The sequence below is a fragment of the Conger conger genome, chromosome 4 (genome assembly GCF_963514075.1).
Source record: "Conger conger chromosome 4, fConCon1.1, whole genome shotgun sequence".
NCBI lineage: Eukaryota > Metazoa > Chordata > Actinopteri > Anguilliformes > Congridae > Conger > Conger conger.
In genome coordinates, this window is record NC_083763.1 from 37,479,674 (window position 1) to 37,500,036 (window position 20,363).

General features: G+C 40.2%; 1 protein-coding gene across 4 annotated transcripts in view; it reads left to right on the forward strand.

The window, feature by feature from the left end:
* Window positions 1–20,363, forward strand: part of atp8a2 (ATPase phospholipid transporting 8A2) — a 241,996-nt gene that overhangs the window by 187,806 nt on the left and 33,827 nt on the right. The window lies entirely within an intron of this gene.

A 20,363-nucleotide genomic window follows, 5' to 3' on the forward strand; every position in this document is an offset into this window, starting at 1 on the left:
CGTGAACATTTTGGCCTTAAATAGGATTTTATCCAATTCATTGTTTCACTAGAAATATTATATGAGGATAGCTCATTTAGAAGCACATTATGATTTACTGTATCAAATGCTTTTTTTAGATCCAGGAATACTGCACCAACTTTACCATTTAAGCCCAGTTGTGATTTAATATGCTCAATGAGATAACAAATAGCTGTTTCAGTTGAATGGTTATTTCTGAATCCAAACTGCATCTGAAAGATGTTGCTCTTGTTAAAATTAGAATTTAAATGCTCAGCAACCCATTTTTCAGCAACTTTAGAAATAGCCCGAAGGATACTTATGTGCTGATTAACATCTTTTGGATCTCCAGATTTAAATATAGGAGTAACCCTCGCACTCTTCCAAGCCATGGAAAATATCCCTCTTTTAAATGATAGATTCAGAAAGTGAGCAATTGGGACAATCAAAGCTTCTTTGTGTATCTTCAGAAAAGCAGTATCTAGACCATGTATGTCTTTTGGTTTTGAGTTGTTTAAAGAGGTAATGATATGGTAAACTTTGCATAATGATATTTCTGGAATTCTAAATATTGGTTTGGTAGCATCTGTTTTGTTTACATTTTGTAAAGTCATTTCTTCAACCGATTCAACAAAAATTATTGAATATTATGGATAATAACTGACAGTCTTTGATTAAAGTCCCATTTACTATCAATTCAATATTGTTTGATTTATGTACTACCCTTCCCATGAGTTTATTGAGATTTTCCCAAATTTTTACCATTACCTTTAGCATCCTTAACCACTCCTAGAAAGAAAACTGCCTTAGCCTTTCTAAGATTCTTTACAACTTTATTTCTGAGATATTTAAACAAAATGTTATCCTCACTGTGACCAGATACTAAAGCCTTTTTCAAGGCATAAACTCTCTCTCTCGCATCAACTTTCTGAGTTCCTCATTGATCCAAGGTAAAGTTGTTTTACATCTAGGCTTGCATTTACTTTCTCGAAAAAAAATGATTTTATCGCATTATTAATAATAGACATAAAAGCTGTATAACAAGACTCTATGTCATCATTGGAAATTAGATCAGACTAGTCAATAGTTCTAATAGCATTGTTAAAGTTACTTTGTTCACTTTTTGGAATTCTTTGATGGTGCTCTTTGAGTTACTCAAGATTGCTAAATCTCCTTCTGGTAAGTTTTCAAACCACCAAAATAGCATTATGGTCAGAAAGACTGGTAAGCCAGTTTAAAGACTTTGTTATTCATTCAGGCCTATTGGTGAACACCAGTTCTAATTGTGTATGGGATGTCTGGGTTACTGTAGTTGGTCCTTGTATTATCTGGGTCAGATTAAAATGGTTCGTTATCTCTAAGTTTATAAGTTTTTTTTCTACATGCTTTACTTTCCCAATTTATGTTGAAATCCCCCATTAATATGATTTCTCTCTTATCGTCACATTGATTGAGAATAGCATGTAGATGTTCATAAAACATAATGTCACATGATGGTGGATGATACAAGACAATAATAGTTACAGACATATGCGGGGACAGAGATACATTCAAACGCAGGCATTCCAGATTATTAGAATGTTTCCATTGAATGGAATCACATTTAATATGGTCCCTCAAATAAATCATCAGTCCCCCACCTCTTCCCTCCTCCCTATCCTTCCTAAACAGTTTGTACCCTTGGATATTAAGGGCAGTATAATACAATATAATAATAATAAGTATAATAGTTTTGACAGATGTTTTTAACCATGTCTCTGTAAAACATATGAAATCCAGATTAGAGTCCAGTTTCTTGGGTATGATGTATTCGGTGTATTTAGATGCCCCCATAATAAACCACTCTTGAATTTCTTTAGCAGCTTGTATGGGGATGTTATCATCTTGGAATATGGACACATCATGAGGAACGACAGTTATCACCATAGGGTGCACCTCAACTTGTTTATAGAGCAAGCATCAGACCAAGCAACTTCCATGAGATGGCTGCCCATACAATTACAGATCTAAGACCATGTTTAACAGCTGCGAACAGACATTGTGGGCTAAATGCTTCGTTTGGTTTCCCCCAAACATAAACCAGGTGCAGGAGAAAGAGAAAAAAAGATGACCATATTATTTTTTCCCCATTTCTAAGGGGTCCAGGATTGTTGTGTCACTGTTCACAAGCCTTGCATACAAACAATTTTGAAACAGCTGTCCCTTTTGATGAAAACTGTTCCTTTTGTCAATGCAGTTAGTTTGTTTGGTTTAGGTTGTCATATTTTTTGACACTGTTCCCCCTGCCGCATTAAACAAGCAAATTGCAAACATGTTGGCCCACCGATGATGCAGTGTTTCCATCCCTGATTTCAGAGGTAGTGAATACAGTTAAGCAAAGCCTTTCATGGATAAACAGAAGACTCATTTTAAGTGTTTCTTTCAAATTATATAAAATTGTTCTGAATAAAGTTGAAAAGCAGCAACTGCAGTTGATGAATGACGTGTAGGAGATCACTGAATAGAAAAAACATCTTGCAACTATCTATTTTGCCATTTTGGGAGCTACAATCCAGTCACTAAAAAATAGCTGTAATACAATCACTAAAAAGTTAGATTTTAGTAATTTGACAGAATAATTAAAAACTGAATCAAATCAATATTTTTTTGTGACCACCCTTGGGTGTTAAAACTGCATCACCTCTCTGAGATATAGAACTGCAGGACAGCGTTGGCTAAGACAATCAGCTGGGAGGTTGTTCCAAGCATGTTGGAGAACTTGCCACAGTTCTTCTGCAGGCTTTGGTTGGCTCCTTGCTTCTGATCTCAGACAGCCTTGATCAAGTTTTTATGTAAAAAGTAGTCAATTGTTTACCGTAATATGTTACTTTTTTTAATTAAATACGAAAATGTAATCTTGGCCACCGCCATGCTTCACTGTAGGCAGGGTGTTCTTTTCAGCATATGCTTCATTCTTCTTCCTCCAGCCATACTGCTGATCCATAGTCCCGAAAAGTTCCAGTTTTGTTTCATCGCTCCACAGAACAGAATTCCAAAACATCTGTGGCTTATTTAGGTGGTTTTGAGCATATTGGAGCCAACTTTTCTTGTGCTTTTGGGTCAGTAGTGGTGTACGTCTTGGAGTCCGGGCATGGAGCCCTTCAGTGTTCAGTATGCGCCTTACTATGCAAACTGAAACCTCAGTGCCTGCTGCCACCAAGTCTTGCCACAGGTTTTTTGCAGTCACTCTAGGGTTTTTGACCACTTGCCTCCTCAGGAATCTGGTAGCAGCCTCTTTCTGCCACGTCCAGGTAGTGTAGCCACTGTTCCTTTAACTTTAAACTTTGAACTATGCTTCCAACTGTATCTCTAGGAACATTCAGTGCTTTTGCTATCTTTTTGTATCCTTCTCCTTGTTTGTGCAAGGCAATGATCTCTTCTCTGAACTTTTCGGACAATTCTTTTGACTTAGCCATATTTCTAACATGCAATCAAACGTCACTCTCAACAAACCCCTAGCCAGTCCAGGTATTTATGTGTTTTATCTCAAGCACACCTGAACTAATTAGAAACTAATCAGTTCTAACTAATTAGAACTGCTTGAAACAGGGGGTTTGGTAATTTTGATTAGTTGCATCAGGTGTGCTTGAGACAGGGGGTAGAATAATTTTGATACAGGGGGTTGAATAATTTTGAGACTGCAGTAGTGATTAAAAGTAGCATTTTGTGTTGAATGTGGATAAAATCCCATGTAATATTTTGTAATATTATGTTTAATTGAACTACTTAAACAGTTCTTGTGTAATTTGTTTATTGCAAACAGCTGAGAAATAGTATATTTTGCCAATAAACCTAATGTGCAATGGGGGTTGAATAATTTTGATTGCAACTGTACATAAAACCAGCATGACTGTTTATAAGCATGGCAGCTACAACTACTTCAGTAGCCTATGTAAACATGCATGGATGAATTTATTCAACCAACCATTTCCAAATGGCATATTTATTACCAGTAAACTTGTTACATATGTTATAGTGGGAAATAATAGTTTTTTAATGTGAACACTTGTGATAACTCACATATAGGCATATGGAAATGTTTTTGAATTAGCATATGTAAGATGCGATTGACAAAAGCCAAGAACATGAACTGTTACAGTACACGGTGTTCAGATCGGACACCATGGGATTCTGGAATTAGAGTAAATAGTTATGTTTGTATAGATTTGTAGTTTGATCCAATGTTGCTGGTTACATATTATTTAGTGTCTTAAGGTGTACCAAATGTCAGGTTTGTGTTTTTACAGGCTATTGTATCCTACCAAGCAACTTGTGCTTGAAACTTGTGATTTTGTAGCTTTAAATGGACTGAGCACTGGTACAATCTCTTATTTGCTATGGGAATATATGCGGGCCTGGCAAACAATAACAATTATGATAGGGCTATTTCTTCAACACAGGACGTCGACTTTGATGGGGGCAAAGCTTGTTTGACTTTTCTTCATTCTTCCCCTCCTTCACGCCTTGGCGGCACTCGTCATCCTCCCTCCTTTGCTCCACATTCTTCCGCTGGAGTGGAGGAGTGGTAGTGAGGGAGTGGAGGTAAGGAGGGTGGGGTGAAAGAAAATGGGATGCACCCAACGTTACTGGGGCAGCAAATCGCTCTGTCAATGTTTGTAAACATAGGTCACGAAGATACTTCCAGATGGCCACTCATTAACGGACATTTCAATGGGCGGAATGAAGTAATAGTGATGGGTACATTTGTTCTTTTTGGTGAGCCATATCTTTTGGCTCCGTTTATTCAAAAGATTTGTTTTGGCTCACTCGTTCGTTCACTAGTATTCCGGAAAGTCTTACTCGTTCATTCCTCACAAGCAAGGTGCCCACTCATGGCTCCAAATACCCAGTCCTTTTCTGGAATTGATTCATGATCTCCAGCAGCATATTGCGTACACCACACCAAAATAAGTTTAATATGTAAGCATAATCATTACCCTTCCTTTTGATAGCATTTGATGACACCACTTGTTGTCCTATTGTTGTAGCCTAGACTGTTAATCAGAGGAAAATTAAAAGAATGCAATATTTTCTTTAGCCTGCTTCGCTGCAATAATATTTCTGTAAAGGTTAATTCTAATTGTTTATTTATATTAGAAGTTACCCATTATCATTTTTATTGTATTATTGTTTGTTTTTTTCAGTCATCTTTTCTTTTTTGTTCACATAAATGAAAATGGAAAACATGAAAGTAATTACATGTACATGAATATGAATATTACAGGGTAGTTTGGGGTAAAGGAAATATACTTGCGGCTATTTGGTAAGACACTATATTTGGATTGCAACATCATCCATAGGTTGAATATTATATATATAGAAAATGCACAACAGCATAAAATTATTTTATAGCTTCATTTCAGGTTTCATGAGAATTTACAAATTCATCGTTGTTTAACTTGACCAAAATTATGTTATTATATTATATTATTGTTATTTACTATAGTAGCCTATAGTCTTTTTTTGCAAGAAAAAAATACAATTAAATAATTGATTAATTAAGTGATTTTGACCGTGGAATGATTGTTGGTGGCAGACAGGGTGGTTTGAAACTGCTGGATTTTCATGCACTGTTAGCCTCTAGAGTTTACAAAGAATTGTGCAAACCCCCACCCCCAAAAAAAGTTAGCAGCAGACAGAAACGCCTTGTTAATGTCAGAGGAGAATGGCCAGACTTGTCAAAGCGGACAGGAAGCTGACAGTAACGCAAATAACCACACATTACAACAGTGGTATGCAGAAGAGCATCTCTGAACACATCTTAACTATTAAGTGGATAGAAGTTTAGTGTTAGTAGAAGTGTTCTTGCAGTACACTGAATACATTTGGGGTTGCGATAAAAAGATAAACGTGAGACAAGAGCTTTTATTTCCTGGTATTTACACCTAGATATGTTTAACTACTTAGACCATAGTACCCAATTTTGAATAGACCCATTTTTTGTTAGCAAGGGATATGCTACCAAATATTAAGTGTTTACTTAAATACTCTTGCTCACCGAAAAAATGGGTGGTCTGATACCAAAGGTGCTATGTTCTAATTAGTTTAACACATATAACACACATTTCCTGTAATTACGAGGAAGTAAAAGCTGAAATTCTGAACTTTTGTCTCATCGTTTTATCTGACCCCAACCCCAGATGTATTCAGTGTTTTTCAGAAACAAAGGAATAGGTCTTTCTTTTCTAATACATTTGGAGGGGACTGTCTATGTCTACATTCTGGGGAATGTCCTTGATCTGTTTGACATGTTGAATATTACATTACATTACATTACTGGCATTTGGCAGACGCTCTTGTCCAGAGCGACGTAGAGTTGACAAGATTAAGCAGGAGACAATCCTACCCTGGAGCAATGCAGGGTTAAGGGCCTTGCTCAAGGGCCCAACGGCTGTGTGGATGTTATTATGGCTACCCTGGGATTCGAACCCCCAACCTTCCTGTCCCATTCATTTACTTTAAGCACTACACTACAGGCCGCCCGAATATGGGGGTTTCTTCACAATGAAATTATTTTTGGCTCATTCTCTTCAGTGGTCTATTGCCAGTGCTTTCTTGCTCTCTAACAATCACTAGATTTCTATCAAACACTAGATTTTGACCCATCTAATATTTTGGCTATGTGTCAGATTTCTTCTGATTTTTCAGCCACCCGTTGGCCTGCTTTTCTGGCATTGACACTTATTTTGAGAAACAAGAAACAGACTCAACAAATGCAGATTCCACACATAGTATCAACTCTAACCCTTCGTTAGCTTTCTTGAACTAATGAAAAGGCACAGCGGATCCAATTGTTGCATTGATTTTTCTCCCCTAAACTGGGGGGACTAACCTTTTACTATTGAAAGAAACAATAGATTGACAGATTGTCACTGTCCCTGTACTTTTGCATTCACAATATCTGTCATGAAACAAACACAGGCACACACTCACTTGCACTAACACACACACATGCACACACACAGGCACTGGTCTGGAAGGTAGTTGAAATCACTCTCTAATAGATAATGTGTCGTCATCCCCTATCCACCTCCCCCCTCCCTACAAACTCACCCCCAACACATGCGCACACACTCATAGTCCTGTTTTTTTCAAGGCTGACCCGTATGTCATGTGAAGTATTTGTCAACTGTGCCAGCTCTCTCCCTCAGTGAAGGCTGGCAGCAGGTGCAGTGGAACACCAAGAGAGTTTTACTGCCCTACTAACTATGTCTATGTGGGTGTGTGTCTCTCTGTTTTGGTTTGTGTGTATGTGTGTGTGATCACACATTTTTTGTGTATGTGTGTCAGTAAGGGGTGGTTTTATATACAGTATTGGACCGATTATAAGATGGCCCTTTTCAGAAACCTCTTTTTTGAAGATCAAACCTTTTTTTTTATTAGGAACTAGTTTTATTTCACAAATTGTAGTAATATAAAACCAGCAAACATCTCGTAAACAACCAATGTTATTACCATAAAACATTAACACTCCCATTAATACAAGAAATTGTATGCCATTTTTAAAAATAAATTGTACGGTCAGCCTATTATAAAAATGAATGTCCAATTAAGTTTCTTAGAAATGGTTGTTTACTTGTAACCACCAAGACCAATATTAAATTACATGAAACTTTTAGCAGTTTATAAAACAGAAAAAAAAAAGTCTAACAGGAAAAAAAACAATGGCTACATTTCCCCCAACTTGTAATAACTCCTCTGCTGAGTCTTTTGCCTTCACGTCCTTCACAGACGTCCTCTGCATCACTGTCTTCACTCTCACTAACTTGCATCATTCTCCTGTTCAAGTTTGCATTCTTCCTGTTCCTCCCACAGAGTATCGTCCTCACTCCCATCCAGTGCATTTGATATGCAGCATTTCTTAAAGCCTCTGACGATGCTTTCTGGACAAACTGCATCCCATCTATGCAATATCCATTCACAGACAATACAATTCTCTTCAGGCTTCTGACTGTGTGTAATCTGCAGATAGAAGCCACTTTTTATTTATTGTGCAGATTGTCCTCAAAAGGTTTGTTCAACACAATGTCCAACACCTGTAGCTGAGATGTCATGCCACCTGGAATGATCACTAAGTCACTGTTCATTTCCTGTCCTTGTTTTTCACTAGCTCAGTGAAGTGTCCACGGAAGGCATCCATCACCAGCATGTTTCTCTTTTTTCTCAGTCCACCATTCCTTCTGCCCCACACAACCTTGCTCCGTCCACCACAAGCTGAGTTTCCATCCAGCCATTCCCCTGGGCACGCTGGATAATGCCAGCTGTTATAGCCTCTTTAGGTCTCGTATTTCAAAATCATGTACAGGGGAAGTTTTTTTCCAACTACTAGGCATGACAGCATCATTTTCATAGTTACAGATGCATCACCCTGCCCCTCTGAACTGTATGTTCTATATCCCGTCATGTGGACTTTCTACTTGAGCTGCTAGTGTAATACCTCAACTAATTGGATTGGATTGATCGATTTCTTATTGCATTTCTGTTATTCTGTTATTCATTTCTGAGTTTTGTCTCGCAACCATTTTGAGGGTTTTTTGTTTTTTTTACCTTATGTCCTTGCTATCTCGGGGCTCAGGGCTGGTATCACCTCCCCCTCTCCCCCCTTCTGTTAATATCTAATATCTGTCTTTGTGAAAGTCTTGTGTGGAAAGCACGATACAAATACAATTCTATTTAATTGAATAATGGTGATTTGCTTATTGCCAGTGGACTAAATGATCACAGATTTTCAGAATCAGCACCTTTTTTGTACATATATTAGCATATCAAAATGTCTGCAATTTGTTTTATATGCAAGACCACTGTGGTGATTTGTTAGAGGTAAACAAGGCAATGACTTAATCTTATGGAAAAACAACTTAATAGGTTAATACATTGTATATTATTTAACATTACAGATGTACATGCATAGAATGTACATACAATCACTGGGCTATGTGTTCGCTAGCCAGCTAGCTAGGTAGCATGTAATCTATTGCTATAGCCAAAAACTGCCCAAAGTTTAAACATAGGTTACTAGCTAGCTGAAAATTGTCGAGGACCTGGCCCTAGGCCCCCCTGATGAGAGATTGACGGGGGATGGGTTAGAAAGGAATGCATTGTTAACCCCTCGCACACGCCATCAAGGTGGTAGTAAGAACGCCCGTAAGAAGAAAAATATGTGGTTCACAGATAATGAGCAGCCATACTTGTCAGTAGAGGAGTCTGAAGTCGGGGGACTTAGATTTAGGGTTTTAAGGAGCAAGGTTAAAGTTCTGACTGAGAATACCCCAACCCTACAGGGGAGGGGCACAATGCCTGGCTAAAGAAAAAAAAAAAAAGGAAAATGGAAGTCAATACCGAAAGAATATTAAGAGGCTTCAAGGGCCTTCCTGATTATAGCACAAATAATTTATCGGATAGATTCAAAGGACTGACTGTAGAAGAAGTTGGGGGATGATTTACACTCAGCTATTGGCTGGATGTCCTTTGTAGATCCCTTAAGGCGCCGCGGAGAGGGGCACCTGAAGAGCGTGTTGAGATGGTGGAGGGCACTAACTTCTGGCTTGTATGAAGTCAAAGTTTGGAGGAAGTCAAGGAGAGACTATGAAATTGAAACAGACACCAGTGATGAATAGGTTCATTAAAAATTACATAAGAGCTAGTGTTTTTCCACTCGTATATTAAGATGGTGGAAATTCCCAAACCGGAGGGGCACATGAAATAAAATATTGGGGAAATTTCTTTTGAGGTATGAGAAAATGACAATTGGAAAAACAGAAATAATGAATATGGTCATTAAAAAACAAGTTACATAAGAGATAAATGTCTTCCCGCTTGACATATTGGGGGCATTTCTTATCAAAAAGGTACACTTTTGTATGCAGAAAAGATATATGAGGAATAAGCTTTTAGACCTTAGAGTGGGGTCTTAGAATTTGGCTTCAGAAGATATCTACGAGCTGTTGAAGAGAGAGCAACACAAGACAGCTGTAGTCAAGCTGGAGTGGCGCGCTCCCTCTGCGCGCCACTCCAGGATCTGGATATGGAGAGAGGAGTGACGTACGAGGTGCGGACTCAGCCCAAGAGTTGTGGCAGCGGGACTGATGTCGAAGAGGTGTTCATGCGCATCCCTCATCATACAGAAAAGCTGTTGAAAGAGTTAAAGGGCTTTTACGACATGCTTGGAGCTGTGAACTGCACCTGGAGGCCAACAGACGGGACGCGGGGTTCCTCCACGCTACAGAACACCTTCCTGCTGGACCCACGCAAGAACCTGAAGCCTCCCCCCCTAACCTCAGAGTCAGTGAGGAGAGGCATATGCTGCGGCTGCACTGCAAAAACCCCCTACGTGTTCGAAGACATACCAGTGCACATCCCAGACAACAGGCAGGAGAAGTACAAAGTGCAAAGTCACGTCTTTCGAAAGTCTGGGTCCTGATCCTGCCCCAGATTCCCAAACCAATGCAGCTGTTCAAAGAGCTCATCAACAGCAAGGAGGAGGGATCAAATCCCACAGAAAACGAGCTGGCTATATTTAAGGCATGGGTGGTAATTATAATCTATATTACTTGTAAAAGTAGGAAAAGTAGTACATAGAAGTAATACATTATAAGTTTCTTTTCATTTTTATGTCTTATTTTTTAGTAAGATACTATATACGATATAAATAAGTAGTAGACTTTAGGGGTGTTCGTACCCATTGTATTAATGGAAGTTCAGTAGCTTTTATCTCCGTGAAGGGGGAGCCATAAGATAAGGTAAAGGCCAAAGAGGAGGATGGATATTTGAGGGGTGTACCTTGATTTTTAAACATCATAGGTGTGTAGGGGTCCTCGCACGGGACTCCAAATTATGTAGGGTCCTTGCACGGGCCGCCAAATAACGCAGGGATTTTACTCTCTACGAAACCGGGGCGCCAGTTAAACGTTGTGTTGCAGTATAACTGCGAAAAGTAATCAGTCTCATAAAATTACTGTTATCAGAAATATCCAACCACAAATATAGTATTTCAATTAATTAAAATAACCAATATTAATGATTGAACATACCGATAACCTGAAGGTTGGAAGTTCTTCGAAAGACTGCTTTAACTCGGCTCTCATGTCTATGCGATTCCAAAACGGACACCGGGGTTTAATAAAATATATTTATTAAACAAACATACAAACACATAACAGATAAACTAACGGGAAGTTAGTAAGGAAATTTAGTTTGGTATGTGTGTGTGCGTGTGTGTGCCGCGCGCAAGCGCGCGTGTCGCTAGAGTTCTGGGTGTGGTAATGAGTTAGAGTTAGCTGTGAGAAGGGACTACTTGCGTAGTTTTACTCTATATATGCGCAAAAGACGGCGAATCAATTCACGTACATATATATGTAGCTAACCAAACACATTACAATGGTTGGATGGTAAATATTGAAACACAGATTCACAAAAACAGTTAAGACTAAACTAAACACTGGCTATGCCTGAATGTTTGTTTTCTTACTGAGTCCATACGCATTGCTGGATCCAAAAGACATGCTGTCCTTGTAGAAGCGGCGATGGTGCTGTGAATGGTGTCCGAGCGCGTTGTCGTCTGATCCGCTGGTCCTTTTCCAGGTGTAAAAGTTCGTTGCTGTTTCGTTGTTGGGCTTTATTGGGGTAAACTGATGTAGCGTTCCGCGTACAACAATTTCCACTCACTATAGGCCACGTAGTTACCGCGAGGTAACTGGGTGTGTCCGTAGGCCTGGTAGTGCGCTGTGCAGCATTCAGCCTCTGTCCGAGTCTCGGAGCAGATGAGCTGAAGCGACTGGCCAAAAAGGGTGCGTCGAAGAGAAGAAGCAGAAGAGGCAGAAAAAGTAGAAGAGCCAGAAGAAGCAGAAGAGAGATCCCAAGAATGTGTCTTGCTCTTATACGGGACCGTTTATTGCTCCCGCCATTACGGGATTGGCTGAACCAAGTTAGACGTCATTCGTGGTGGACGTCGCAGAATTCTCCTGTGGGAATGTGGAAGTTGTAGTCCCTACATCCCCCCTGTGGTCTCAGGATGCGGCTGAAGCCAGTGTTCCTCGAGAGCACAAAAGTCAGTTCACAGTCCACAGGTCAAGTACATTGGGTCGGTAACACAGTTCACAATTGACTGACAAACATCCAGGCATTTATCAACAATTAACTAAACTGGTCTAAAACACATGATACAAACAATGTGAAACACTAAGGTCGAACAGTGAATACATTGTCACAAAACATGAGAAACCTTGGTGAAAGGGTTAGTCGTTTTGTTAGTTCAGGTGTTTTGTTAGTTATTGGATGGTGTCCAGAAGGTGGAGCACCAACAGGAATGACCCAGCCATGAAAATGTTCAGATGATGTAGGGGTCTAGGATGGAGAGGCTGTAGCCTTTTTGGAAGTCTTGTTCAGACTGACCAATTGTTCTAGTCCCTACAGTCAGGTTGCTGATGAGGGTTGTCATCTGAAATATGTGGGGGCATTTTCAAATTAGGGCAGCTTTCTGTATCCAAGCTTAACCTTATGGCTGTGTCATCAGGAAGGAAATGGAGAGGTGGTCTCATTTCTAAATGATGTGGTAAGCTCACAAGTGGTCTTGTCTTGCTTGGGGAAGAGGTGGAGTAAGACACACTGGGGTGTGGCAATATACTTGTAAAGATTACACTGTAGTTTCTACATGCAATACTTTACGATGGTTCAGTAGGTGTAGAAAGAAGCAATGAACGTTTACGAGTTATAACAAGTGTCGGATTTAACTCTACAGTACCTACTTACGATCTGCGTTTGCTGCTGCTACATGCAAATCTAAGTGGCTGCTATAAACTACCAGTTTATTTTGCCACCCCCCTTTGGTAGGAAAGGTGTGCAAAAGAAAGTGGTCAAAGCTTCAGCTGGGAGTCTGCCTGTGAAGAGACCACGGCTATAGATCAGTCTTATTCAACGTCTTTTGATGGAGGTTGAACAAGACCAGATAGCTCTTTGGAGTGGTTACTCAAGGCATACACACTACTGAACAAAGGTTAGAGGCTTTAGTTGTCCTCAGAGGAACTGAAGAAGCTCTCTTCAGACAAGGTATCTTCCCTATCAGAGTCATGCTGGTGACTCTGAGGCTTGGGCCTACCGGGTCGGTCTTCTCTCCAATTCCGGCTGGAATCAGAGTGTGAGAAGCGACCACGGTGGCTCTTAACCGGGAACTTACTCACATGCCGTTGTTTTGAGCCATTAGATTTTAATGGGGCAACTTGGGAAGTGCCGGCGGGCTTGGTTGGAACAACGTGCTTAGCTGTTTCCAATACCTCGTTCCTGGGCACAATCCTTAAAGTGTCCCAGACCATTTGGGCTTCATTTCTTAATTCAAGGGCTGAGTGTTGGCCCCTTGAAAACAGTGAAACATGAGTTCGGACACAGGGGTGCAGGTTGTGCACAAAAAGGGATTTGAAGGCTTGATCTTCATCTAAGCCTGGTCCGTTTCTGCCCTGGAAAAAAGCATGTTTAAGACGTTGGTAAAAGTCTTTTGGTCGTTCTGTACGGCTATGTTTAACCTCCACAGATTTGATCATGGCTGTGGCCTGATCAAACCGTGGCAGGTACTCAGCTACCAATGCTTCACAAACCTTGGGATAGCTGGAACGAACCTGTGGTGGAAGTTGTTCCATAAATGTATGGATCTTTCTGGTAGAGGTTTTCCATACCAGTCGTACCTTTTCTCGATCGGTTGCCCTGGGCAGATCCGAGAGACAGTAGTCAACTTCTCTCAAGTAACTCTGAATGTTAAATTCGGAGTCCTTCGGGTCAAATGTGTGGACATACTTCGCCATGGCCTCTAGCTCCTCAAAGCGAAGACCATGTGAAGTTGCACTAGTCTGCCTGTTTGGAGAAGGAGAGCCTGAAATCACATTTGAATGTGAATGCGTTTCATGCGGAGCTCGACGTCCTCGGTTTGGTTTAGAGGGTGGAGCTACAAAACTGTCATTCTCACAATGGTTGGCAGAAGATGAATTGTCGCTGTCAGTGTACTGTACAGAGCTGTCACCTATCCTCTCAGTTATAAAGGGAAAGCTAGCGGGATTAGCGTTGCTTTTTGTGTGCCCAATTAATAACGTTAGATCTCCTCTACCATGTCCACGGGAGGGTTCCCTGACCTCCTCACGAGAGGGGTGGGCATGGAAGGTGCAGTCCTGTACTTGCCTGACTGTTTCTCCCTTGCGGAGATGGACCACCGTTGGGATGGAGTCCCCCCTTTCCCTCTCCAGGGAAGAGGTGGGCAAACCATTGCATGGGTGGTCAACAGCACTGCAATCTGAGGAGACTGACGAGTCTCCATCAGAGCAAGCTGTGGAACCGGGATCTGACAAACCCGAATCAATTTGTGACCCCCCTTCCCCCGCCTTGTGGTGTAAGGAGGAAGCAGGAGAAGCTGGAGTTGGGCAAGCCTGAGAAAGCAGGCTTACAGAAGAGAGTGGATGCAGTAGCTTGTGGCATCTACTCTTCAACTGAAATAATTCCTCTCTGTAGGAACAAAGATCTGATTCGGCTGAATGCAGATCACGCAAGTATTGTACTGCTTTCTTGCCAACAGTTTGAAGCTCAAGTAAAACACTGGTGTGTTGTCCTCTGAGGTATGCCATCTCTGAGTCTAAGTTTTTGTTACTCTGAAGAGCAAGACTAATCTGTCTGGCAAAATTCAAGACCAGACAACTTAGAATTGGGTCTTTTGAATGGTTGGGGGAGTGACCTTTCTCGTTGATTAATGAGAACATTTCTTTCCTACAATCAGTGAGGTTCATCTGATTCAGGAAAGCTATGTAGCCAGGTGCTAAACCTTGGGCTAAAAAGGAAAGGTACTCATCAATAGATATGGGTTCCATATCTCAAGCCAAATAAAGCTAAAAGCTAAAATCAGTAACTTAAGAGGGTACTCTTGAAGTTAACAATTTGACAAGGGCCTTGAGCTCCTAACAGTTGGCAATGAATTGTTTCCCAATATCACAATCCAACATACAAGTTGTGATGAAGGATAAAGAATTTAAAACGCTCTTTGAATATTCTCTATAACTATAGTACAAGGTAGCTATAGCATCACACAGGGACTCGAGTTGCACTAGCGGTACTGCAATGCAACAACAGCAAAATGAACAAACATATGGCGGATATTCAGACCGTAAAATAGGAACTGTGATGCTGATCACATTAATCCTAAATACCAGAATGTGATTGGTTGAAATTACAATTAAATTTGGATTTAAATGTAAAATTCAATTAATTATTAAAATTACTTTGACCAAGTAATTATAATTAATAATACAGTGCGGCTAATAATACTATTATTGATAATACGTATTATACCGGAAGGTAAATGCCAATCAACAAACTACCGTGTAAGATTACGAATGTAATGCCACAATGTTACACGAGGGGGCAGTATATTGAGAAAGCGGCTCATGCAGGCTTTCAAAAATGGTACAAGGGTGACATCTAGCGGTATTTTCAAAAAAAATGCACTGGTGGCAATTTAGCTGAGAAAGAATGTCGAGAATTCGTTCTGGAGTCACGTGACATGAGCCAAAGCTCGTCTTTCTCACGCAGAGCTCCAAATTAGGAAGGGGAATTCGTTATGAAGTCACAAGACATGAAATTTGAGCCAAAGCTAGTCTTCCTCACATGGGGCGCCAAAATATGTAGGGGTCCTCGCACGGGACTCCAAATTATGTAGGGTCCTTGCACGGGCCGCCAAATAACGCAGGGATTTTACTCTCTACGAAACCGGGGCGCCAGTTAAACGTTGTGTTGCAGTATAACTGCGAAAAGTAATCAGTCTCATAAAATTACTGTTATCAGAAATATCCAACCACAAATATAGTATTTCAATTAATTAAAATAACCAATATTAATGATTGAACATACCGATAACCTGAAGGTTGGAAGTTCTTCGAAAGACTGCTTTAACTCGGCTCTCATGTCTATGCGATTCCAAAACGGACACCGGGGTTTAATAAAATATATTTATTAAACAAACATACAAACACATAACAGATAAACTAACGGGAAGTTAGTAAGGAAATTTAGTTTGGTATGTGTGTGTGCGTGTGTGTGCCGCGCGCAAGCGCGCGTGTCGCTAGAGTTCTGGGTGTGGTAATGAGTTAGAGTTAGCTGTGAGAAGGGACTACTTGCGTAGTTTTACTCTATATATGCGCAAAAGACGGCGAATCAATTCACGTACATATATATGTAGCTAACCAAACACATTACAATGGTTGGATGGTAAATATTGAAACACAGATTCACAAAAACAGTTAAGACTAAACTAAACACTGGCTATGCCTGAATGTTTGTTTTCTTACTGAGTCCATACGCATTGCTGGATCCAAAAGACATGCTGTCCTTGTAGAAGCGGCGATGGTGCTGTGAATGGTGTCCGAGCGCGTTGTCGTCTGATCCGCTGGTCCTTTTCCAGGTGTAAAAGTTCGTTGCTGTTTCGTTGTTGGGCTTTATTGGGGTAAACTGATGTAGCGTTCCGCGTACAACAATTTCCACTCACTATAGGCCACGTAGTTACCGCGAGGTAACTGGGTGTGTCCGTAGGCCTGGTAGTGCGCTGTGCAGCATTCAGCCTCTGTCCGAGTCTCGGAGCAGATGAGCTGAAGCGACTGGCCAAAAAGGGTGCGTCGAAGAGAAGAAGCAGAAGAGGCAGAAAAAGTAGAAGAGCCAGAAGAAGCAGAAGAGAGATCCCAAGAATGTGTCTTGCTCTTATACGGGACCGTTTATTGCTCCCGCCATTACGGGATTGGCTGAACCAAGTTAGACGTCATTCGTGGTGGACGTCGCAGAATTCTCCTGTGGGAATGTGGAAGTTGTAGTCCCTACAGGTGGAAAGGTAAATTAGAAAGAGCTAAAGGGGTATATGTAACTTGCATGTGATTAGCAAACTGCAAAAGATGATATGTACACTGTAATCTGTATAACTCTATTCTTTTGATTGATTATAATAAAGTATATCTTACTATAATCATATGTGATAAAGATTCTTTAGAGGAATACATTGAATACAGGACATCGAATACCAGATTTGCATCACACCCTTCAGTAGAACCAGGACTTTCGGAGTACTTGAGTTCGTCCCCGAGACACCTCATGGTGAGGTACTGCTCGTGGGAACGTGAGGTCTGAGCACGGCAAGAGGTCCGTGGCTCATGACAAAATCACTGTACAATAAAATCCACCTGTTATCACCTCGATGTTCACAGCCCTCAAACACTCAAAAGCTACAGGGGGATATGCTATATTACACTATTAACATTACAGACTGGCACAAGGGCACAGAAACACTCTGAAAAGCATCAAATGAGTGAGTCATTTAAACAATGGGCGAATGTGAAAGATTTACCGGGAGTTGTGGCTGGGTATGGATACTTATTAAAGTGTTGTGTTGTTGAATCTCGCTATACGGGTTCTCTCTCTTCCTAAGTGCAACACAACATTTGGCGACGAGAGAAGTCGAAAATGATATACAACAGATATCACTGTGTAAAATAAATCGAAATGGATTGTTGTTGATTGTACTCTTAAAGGGTTCTGATTTTCTGCATGTTTACAATAGGACTCGGAACTATACTGTCCTCTCAGGTCCTATTTGCACTTGTTCTTGTGTTTAATTTGCACTTTTTTGTACGTCGCTCTGGATAAGAGCGTCTGCTAAATACCATGCAATGTAATGTAATGTAATGAAATATTACCTCTCACGTATCATATACGAAGAGTTAATTTGCAAAAACGGATAAAAGCCTCTCTTACAACGAATAAACAAACAGCTGTTTGATTGATGCTCCCTGGAGTGCCCAAAAAATATGATTTAGGATGATAAATATAAACGGAGATGTTGTTGTAAAATAATCCCTCAAATATGTAGACGAATTGTTAAACAATACTTCATGTTATTAAATGTATTCTCATAAATAATATGGTGAACAGTCGGACAAATTACGCTGCACTGATGCCGTTCACAATGCGTCAGTCGGGCAGATACGAGCATAGTTTCATATATTGTTATCATATTCATATATTATGTTTTATAATGTGTTTATTGTTATACATTTTTTTTCGTTTTATCTCTTAATTTTGTAACTGTGTTTTCAATGGTGCTAGACAAATAACGTGTATTATTATTATTATTATCATCGTCATCATCACATTCGTTGTGCAGAACTGTTTGTCATTTACAATCAATCAGGATAATTCCCACACCTGTAGCTTTTCAGAGGCAATCAAATGGCTGAAATCCCTTTTCTTGGCCTTTTCAGCGTTTGCCATTGTCGTGAAATGCATATTCATTAGGGGTGTTTCACTGCCTATTTATAGGCAACTGTGGGCGGGACATGAAGCTGGCAAAGTTGCGCCACATTTAGAGTTGATTGTGATTTATAAAGGAAAACTGGCATGGGACGTGCGTATGCACTGTTTTATAAATCAGAATATTTTTTTGCATACGCACGTCCTAGGTTTCATGCTTACGCAACCTTTTGATGTGAATCCTAAGCACAGTTTTATAAATGAGGCCCATGGGCGTCCAGCTGCTTACATTTTTGTTCTCAGTGTGGTGGGCGAGAATTTCTTAAAAGGGAAAACATTATCCACTATAGCGAATGGTCTCATCAAGACAGGCATTTTTACTAGGGTTACCACATCTGATTTGTGAAAACATTCGACGTGCCATTTTCCATTCAGAAAAGCCTTCTTTTTTCCCAGTCTGAGTTGTCCGTTGTATATGTTTTTTGTTTTTTTTTGCTCCTGGTTGCTGATTTTGGTCTCTCGTCTTCCTCGTCCATCTCTCGCCCGATTTTATAAAACCGACAAAAAAACAAAAAGAAATTCAGAAGTATTAGGCGAGTAGCTAGCTGAACTTTCCTACGGTGGGGTCTTGAAGTGAATGCACACGCCAGGCTGACAGCCCGTGCAGCAGTTGCTAGGTGATAAGGTAAACTTTCGTATTTCTGTTACCAATTAAATAGAAGTGTAGGCATATGGCCAATCGTCGCTGTGTTTTACTCATTTTGACCTGTTTGCAGACAAAGGATTGGATGTCTAAAAGTAAACAGGAAAAAACAGAATGGCAGTAGAAGAATCCGGTTTTATTTGGAACTGACATTTAATAGTACAAATAACCGGGACAATTCGAGTCCCAGGAAAGAAAACAGTCGTAGCTTCATAACCAAGTGGACTATTTGGCTTCATAAGTATGTCTGCCTCTAATAATTTTAAAAACAAATATACATTTCTACCAAACCAGAAATATGTTGGCTGGTCGTGCTCCTGACAAGCTGGTTAGTGGCTTGCATGGCAGTGAATCACCGTTGGTGTGTGAGTGTGTGTATGAATCGGTGAATGAGAAGCATCAATTGCACAACGTTTTGGATATAGGCACCAAAGGGCAACCATTTATCATTTAATTACCAGTGGCATTTTTGGCATAGAAATTCTGCTTCAAACTTGCTAGTTTAACACAGTGATGAAACCCTTATAACACACTATCACTTGCTGCTCACTCGCAAATATGGCTACAAGAAAGTAACCAACCTGGGGAACACAGATGGACCTAGCATTTTAAAGGTACAATAGGCAATTTTGGAAGAGAGGAATAGCACTGTTTATCCCTTCTCTGTGAACACGCTGATGTGCAATGGTAAATTCAGGAGGAACATGAAATAAAAAGTGGTTCAGGCTTTGGCTTGTTCATTTGATCGCACATGAAGGTAATCAGGGGAGCTGGCATGATTATCAGTTCATCATGTTAGCTTGTACCAGTTTAAATTCTCAGGAAACTGGCCTGCAGGTGCACTATGCAGTGAGGAAAAGGTTGAATAAAAATGGACAATTAAAACGGTCATTTCAGTATGTTTTATTACAGTCAAATATTAGGCTACTGCACAATTACTTGTTAAATAGGCTACAATCTCCCTGAAATTATGTGTAGGCTATGCCAACTATTTTCATTCATTTTACGATAATGCAGCAGACTATTTAGCATTAATACAACAAGTTATATCACATAATTATTCAATGAAAACGAGTCCAGCAGAAGGGGCAGTGCAAGCACTCATACTTTGTTTGTTTTTTTTTCTGATAATTTTTGTAATTAATCTTACTCTTTGTGGTGAAATGTAATAAATCACCACATGTCGCTCCTCTAGCTAAAAGGTCAAAATGGTTTGTTTCAAAAGATTTGATGAAGTTAGTGTTACCTACCACATCCCGATGGGACATCTCTGGAACCACTCCAGATTGAAACTTTTATCCTTTCCTGCTTGAGTGATTACGTTTTCAACCTCGTTCTTGGTGATATCTTCATAAGCTGTGAT